This window comes from Dioscorea cayenensis, chromosome 3, assembly GCF_009730915.1.
Source record: "Dioscorea cayenensis subsp. rotundata cultivar TDr96_F1 chromosome 3, TDr96_F1_v2_PseudoChromosome.rev07_lg8_w22 25.fasta, whole genome shotgun sequence".
In the NCBI taxonomy this organism is placed as follows: domain Eukaryota; kingdom Viridiplantae; phylum Streptophyta; class Magnoliopsida; order Dioscoreales; family Dioscoreaceae; genus Dioscorea; species Dioscorea cayenensis.
Window position 1 is genome coordinate 4,068,337 of NC_052473.1, and position 7,082 is coordinate 4,075,418.

At 33.0% G+C, this 7,082-nt stretch overlaps 1 pseudogene; it reads left to right on the top strand.

Annotated features, from left to right (window-relative positions):
- Positions 1-6,202, top strand: part of LOC120249601 — a 9,061-nt pseudogene extending 2,859 nt beyond the window's left edge.
- The last annotated feature ends 880 nt before the right edge of the window (positions 6,203-7,082 follow it).

Below are 7,082 nucleotides of genomic sequence, written 5' to 3' on the forward strand. Positions count from 1 at the left end.
CAAGTTACGCATTGCTTAGTTTATTTGAAATCAGACTAGAACTAGGATAATTCAGCTAAACCAAGATAAACACATGCTAACAACTCTTTTCTAATCTGTACTGCACTTTAGGTGCATCTATAGATGGAGTATTGAATGTCACATTCGGAATCTCAGATCTTTTTGTCAGTGTTCGTGGTGGTAACTTCCCATCATAGCATTCACTCACCTGTATGATTTTACCTTAGCATTTCTTTCTTTTTCTGGCCTACACTTTGACTTATACCTTCCTGTCATTACATTTTAGGAGCTGCAGAAGTATCTTGCAATTCTTTTTTTTTTTTATTTTTTATTTTTATAACGCATGTACTTTTTTCTCTTCATGATAACAGGGAAATTTTCTTCTGAGGAGAATGATACAAAGGTTTCAAAGTCGGGAATCTTCAAGTCTCTCAACTCTGCTATTTGCTTATGTCTTTCTCAGTTGGGTGACAATTCCTTGGTTCTGAAGTTACTGTTTAAGCATATATCTAGAGAGATGGTATACCTTGTGATTTGAATTTTGATTTATTTAGATTCTTGATCTGGTGTGGTTACAAACTTTTCCTGCTTGTTGAGATTATCTTAATGTCTGGTTTACTTGTTTGCTGTGCAGTCGCTAAAGCCATCCCTTCTAAACATGCGTGGATTGTTTAGAATGATTGTTATGCTCGATAGAAGGCTAAAGCAGCTTGCAGAGGAAGAGGTTATTGATTTAAGCAACTCACTTGCTTACTATGTGCTTGATGCCTCTTCTGCCACTTCTGTAAGTATTTCTGTCATTAGCTTATGGAACACAATCCTTTCAACTAGTCAATATTATGTTTTTCTTCCATTCCTTCCTTATTTTAGTACATTTTCTACTCAAAATACTGGCCGCAACCTTCACTTTTTATTTTATTTTATTTTTTTAGCGAAAAGCTTTCTGATGCCTTATTTTCTATAAATTGCTGGTCGGATAGGTTCCTTGTTTTTCAGTTCCATTCTGTTTAACTTACATCTTACTAGAATCTTGTTCACCTGTAACATTGGATCCTAGAGATATGATATCTCCGGGGGACACATAGGACATTTTCTTGTGCTACCTTGCTGAATAGTGCACATACCATTTTGTTGAATGCTAGAAGCAGCCACTGTGTTAGGTTGAGTGTTGATCAAACAGTTGGCATGGTTGAATATGGATATCTTAATATTAGGACCATTTAGATAGATCTGTAGGTGACCTGTTACTGCTAAACAACCTTTTTACTCCCTGGAATAACAAGACTAGTAATTCCAGTTAAACATTATCCTGCCATAATATGGATGTTGTTACTATTTCATCCTTTCTCTCAGAAAGTAAGCAATAATTTGCTGATTCTAGGTAGCTTTGCCTGAGAATGGCAAGATAGCCATCCAAACAACATTTGAAATAGATCTTATTAATCCCATTCCTGTATTATCAAGGTTGTGCCTTTGTCATGACGGGGAAGATGGATCTATTTACTTTTCAAGTGATTGTTTTTTATACGATCTTTTCTTTGCTTTGCTGAGTGTTCTATGCTACTTCTTGGACGACTGCTCTGTTTTAGTTTTGGACCTAAAGCCATCAAAATTTTGTTCAGCTTCAAATAAATCCTACTTCCATTACATCATCATTTGGTTCTAAACTGCTAATTCAACAATTACAAGGAAACTATGATTTTTATTTTTTTTAATTTTTAATTATTTTTAATTATTTTATTTTATATATTTTTTTTTACATTGGTTTTTGGACATCTTTAACTGCAATTGAACCTTGCACAATATTCTCTCTTTTCTGCACAATATCTTGGATTTCAAGCTGCATGATCTTACTTGAAAGGTCAAGGTATCAATTCACCCTTATTTGAAGTAGTGTATTGTGACGTCAATGCTACTGATTCCAATTTGATGAAAGTTTGGTTTCATTTGAATGGATAGAAGCTGTCATTCTGATCTTCTTCTAGACCTAACAAATTGTCCTTAACAAGGATGTAACTTATGTAATGCAATTTTTTTCTCCTTTTGTTGAACATGAGGGTGTATTAACTTCTAGTTTAATATTTCTTTTTGCAATTCATTGATAAGGTGTAAAAATTTGGGTAACTCATTTCCTCCATTTTAGCTAATCAGGGGAACTTTAATCAGGTTAAGTGTTCCAAAGAAGTGTTAATGAGGCACATTTGAGCAATTATTTTGATAAACATCCATGCTCGTAAATGCTTTTCTTAAGAGTTCTAATTTTATGCCACAAAGTTATCTTATAACTATGAGCGTTCCAGTTGTTGTTTTTGACTATTAATTTTTGAGGTGTGTAACTCATGTTTACACACAACTTCTGCTTAAAATGATGAGCTTGCTGCTCCCATGAAAATATCATATATGACTTATGCTCACTGATTTCTGTTTTCCTTTGGTTATTGTTCAGTGTCTGACAGATACAATTGCGTTAGCCGAAGACTATAACAAAATAGCCATACTTAAATACTACATTCAGCCCTGTATCTTCTTGCTCTATGGGAGTGACAAGCTGTTAAACCTTGTGTTGAAGTTGTTTGATTCCTTGGTATTGGATATTGATTGTTCGCTTGTTTCTCAATGTGATGACAATCATGTGCTGAAGCATGCAAGAATGGTTCTTGAAGTTGCTTGTATCCTCAACTTTATGCATCATGATGTCGAGCTCCACAGAGGTCTTTCTTCATCCAGAGTGACTATCAAGCATATTTTGTTGAAGATAAGCAAGTTACTGGTAAGCCTCGCCACCAATTGTCATGCTTATTATGTAGCGTATTTCATTTCTAGCCATAGTGGGGGAGAATTGGAGAATGGTCTTGAAATGTACAAGTCGATGAAATAACAGAGTACATGTTTTGTGTTTCTATCAGGATTGCCATTGTAGTCTTCAGGATAATCATTGGCCAAACCTGGCTTACTTATGACCATAGGTCAAATGCATATTACATTTTATTTTATTCTCTTAACACAGTACTATTAAATAATATATATATATATATATAACCACGTGAATTTTTGAACATATCATATAATTTGAGTTCATATAGTTATTTATATGGGCTGATCTTAGTAGAATCTATGCATCACATTCAAGCATGTTGCTCTGTTTCATAGGCTGGTCTAAAGTTCTAAACCCATTGCAGCATGTCAAAGCCTGTGAATATTTTCATCCAAGACCCCATTGTCAAGTGGCTATTTGAATGCCTTAAATGCAACTGACAAGTCTCACCGTGTAGTTCTTTTGGTGCTTGCATTTCATCACAATTGGTGATGTATTCATAGTACTGAACCTGCTTTTTGCTTCCAGTTAAGATGAACCTGAATACTGCTTTGATTTCATAGAATTTCTAGACATTTTAGCCTATACCAAACCTCGACTGAATAGTTGTACTCAATGTGGTGTTGGGAAGTTGAAGTGGAGATGGTGAATTTTCTCTATATGGTCCAATGCTTATAGTTTGACATTGGTGTGATCTTTATTTTCCCACGTTGAGATTCTATTTTAACTCTATTTTATTCTCATGTTTTCAATGACATGTAATTAACAGGTTTTGTAAAATTCAGTTCTAATTTATTGGTTGCAACTACGTAATCATGATGTCGGTGAATTTTGGGATTTGCTTTAGTGTTTATGGCTGCCTTCAAGAAACTAGTCTTCATTCACTATGAATTCTATGAATAAGATAATCATTAAGCAGCCACATCCAAATTTTGTCTTGTATGGCGCTATTGAACCATGCCCAATTTTTGTGTGTGAGAGCCAGATGTGCTACTGTCTTATCTCTTGCTTTTTTTTTGTTTTTTTCTGGTGATTCTGTTGTATTTACTTCAGATACTATCCTCAGTTTAGTGCCAAAAGCCATCTGCAAGCTCATTTAGTGATTTTTTTTTTTTCTTAATCTTTACAGGGTTCAGGTAATTTTAGCATGCCTGTTGAAGAAAGGCACAAAGTAAAGACTGCATTTGACCAATTAAGGACTGTGGCATGTAAACTGCACTGTTTGGAACCTGGAGATGTAGGAGTTTAACATCACTGGAGCAACCATCTTGTGTGTGTAAGTTTTTGCAGTCTAGATTATATATTGTTCTCCTTAAAAGTGCCACTACAAGAAGTCATAATCTTCCATGAAATAAATAGATGTTATGCTTAAAGAATATTTTCTCTATATCAAGTCTTTTATTGCTGGTTCTATGCAACAGCTCTTGCAAAAAAAACATGAAAATATGTACATATAATTTTTTTTTATTATTTTTGATCTTTCAATGACGGTACTTATAGAAATGTATTATGCTTTGTTTGTTCTGCATCTCTCTATATATCACGTATATTACTTTGAGAGCATAAGATTTTCACTTCATGTTTTCATCTATAAAACCTGTGCTTTCAACGGTTTAATTTTCTTCTTTCTTGTCTTCTTCTTCCTTCTTTCTACTATCTTTCCTCTTTTTTTTTTTTCTCTTTTTTTTGGGTGTGTATTGCTGAACTATTAGAACAAGAAGTATAAATCATGTTGGTTTCTTATGTGTCAGTCTACTGTTTATGAGCATTATGCATTGCATTATTGCATATGTGCTTACTGATGCTTATTATCATGTTGTAATCGGTACATGTTTGTGGTTGTCCTAGTGCTCCGGATGGTAGATTTCTGATCATGATTATTTGAAAAGGAGATATGTCATGTCTTGCTAGCTGTACACTAATCGAAATTCTAGGCGAGAGTTTCTCATCTTTTACATTATCGACTTTATTTATTTCACTGAAAAAAACAGTGATTGATTCTTCATTGGTCTTACGTATGTAAACATAGGATGTCAATAACTTATAATCAAAGATATTAGTTACATTATTATAGGAAAATGACCTACAAGTCCTTGAGGACCTATATTCTGACGTGCAGATCCCTCTTGTTCGTATATCCCTGAGCTCCTTGCGGTTGTTTCTCTTTCTTTGGCTTTTTGTGCCCAAACTTTCCTTCTTTACAACTTTTGCCTTTTCTCCTTCTTTTCATTGTAGCTAGTTTTTCTTCCTCTTATTTCTTCAATTTTTTTTTTGTTGTAGCTAGTGTTTCTTCTGCTAGTATTTGTGTTGAAATCCAAGTGTGTAAGTTCATGTATGTTATTGCTCAGTTTCTTAAGCCAAAGTGCTTGTGTGTCTAGCTTTGTATGATACTGTTTAGGATTTTTTTTGTTAGACCATATGCTTGTTTTTTTCACTCAAAAGTTCAAATTTCAACACACATGTATGTATATCTATTTAAATTTCGTAATACTCGTTAAGATTTCTCAACTATGGTGGGATAATATCTAAGCAGTTAGGTTGAGCATAAGCACTTAGTGCAATAGTTGAATGGTTGAAATATATAAACCTTTTACTTGAAACATAATAAGTAAGGTAGGTTTGTGGGTAGGATGTAGGGATTTTCAAATTTCCCACTATGGTTCAAATCAGTTTGATTCAAAGGAGCAAGTAGAGTCTAGCTGCTTTTTTAGTTTTCCATGGAAGGGCACTTATCACCCACCATGCTTTTTTTGGGAGGTTTTTTTTGGTTCTTTGAAATAATTATCCATGGACCTTGAGGTCCTTTTCTTTATTATAATTTGTTACTGTATTCGATCTTCTCTCAATGCAGAACACGGTTGCATACACTGATACACCAGGCGGCTTCACGTTAACATTTTAGATGTATATTTTCACGGCCTCATTGAACATTAACAAAGGGTGGCAATATCTTGATAATGACTACTATTTAAAATGCATGATTAGTAGCTGAGATATTTTCTAAGCCTCGTTGAACAGAGATACTGAATATTCAATCTGAATGATCACATTATTTTTATTGCAGATTTGCAGGTGAGATGCATTTCGCAAGGATGATCGGTTTGTTGTGTATTTTCACAAAAACACAACAGCATCAAGTTATACTGAGATACGGTGTTGAGATATATCACGAAAGTCGGGTCACATGGTGCTTCGACGAGGAAACAACATGATCTCTGAGAGGTAATTGGACAGGTAAAAACAATTTATGGTCTCCAATCAGCCTCCCCATCAAAATGCCAGAGGCCCTTGTGAAGCTTGCCATGAGTTATGACTTGTGTTTGCATTTGAGTTTTCTTAGGTTTATTTGTCTATTACTTATGTTTTCATTTTGTTTTTTAAGCAATTTTCTTTTTCTTGCTTCCTACTTTAGTTAGCTTATTATTTATTTGAAAATTAGGAGTTGGTTTGGTTTTCGAATAATGTTTTTAGACCACACTTAGAATAAAAACTACAAAAATAAATTTTAGCAACTAGTTTTGATAATTATTTAAGAAAACCTCAAGAGCAAAAAATATGAAATTTTTATTATGCAAACATTAAGTTAAACGAATTATATTTAAAAAAAAAATTATTAATGTAAGCCAAGTGTTGTTTCAATACTTAGAATTTTGAAACATACCCGTGTTTATTTAAATAAATCCTAAGATGATAGTCCAAGAATCTGTCGTGGATGGATCAAGCATTGAAATTCAAGTCATAGGAAAGGGAATAATCTTTTAGGATAAATTATTAAAGATCAAAAGTAGCTTCTCTATTATGAAAAAAAATTTGTCACACTTGACAGCATTTAATATATTTAATAATAGATTTTTAAGAAATAATATAAATATATAAATTACTAATAAAAAATAAAATAAAATTTTAATTGTGATTAATATTAGTTTCATCAAAATATTGGTGGGTCATATAAAAAAAATTTTCTTTAAACCAACCAGGCGTATTTGAGCTTATATGTTATACACACAGTTGTATTTTTAACATTTGTTTGACCAAGTAAATTTTATTTATTTATTTCATAAATGGTGACAAACAACGAGAAGCCAAGCTCAACAGCTCTCCCTGCCTGCGTGAGCTCTGTAATATTTTAATAATTAAAAAATATTATTGTAATTTTAAAATATTTAATTTAAACAGTATTATTATTGAGTTAGCCAAATAAAAATCGCTACCAAATCTTTTTATCTTAAGACGGGTGTTTTTTTTTTTTACTTCAGGACAAATTTGT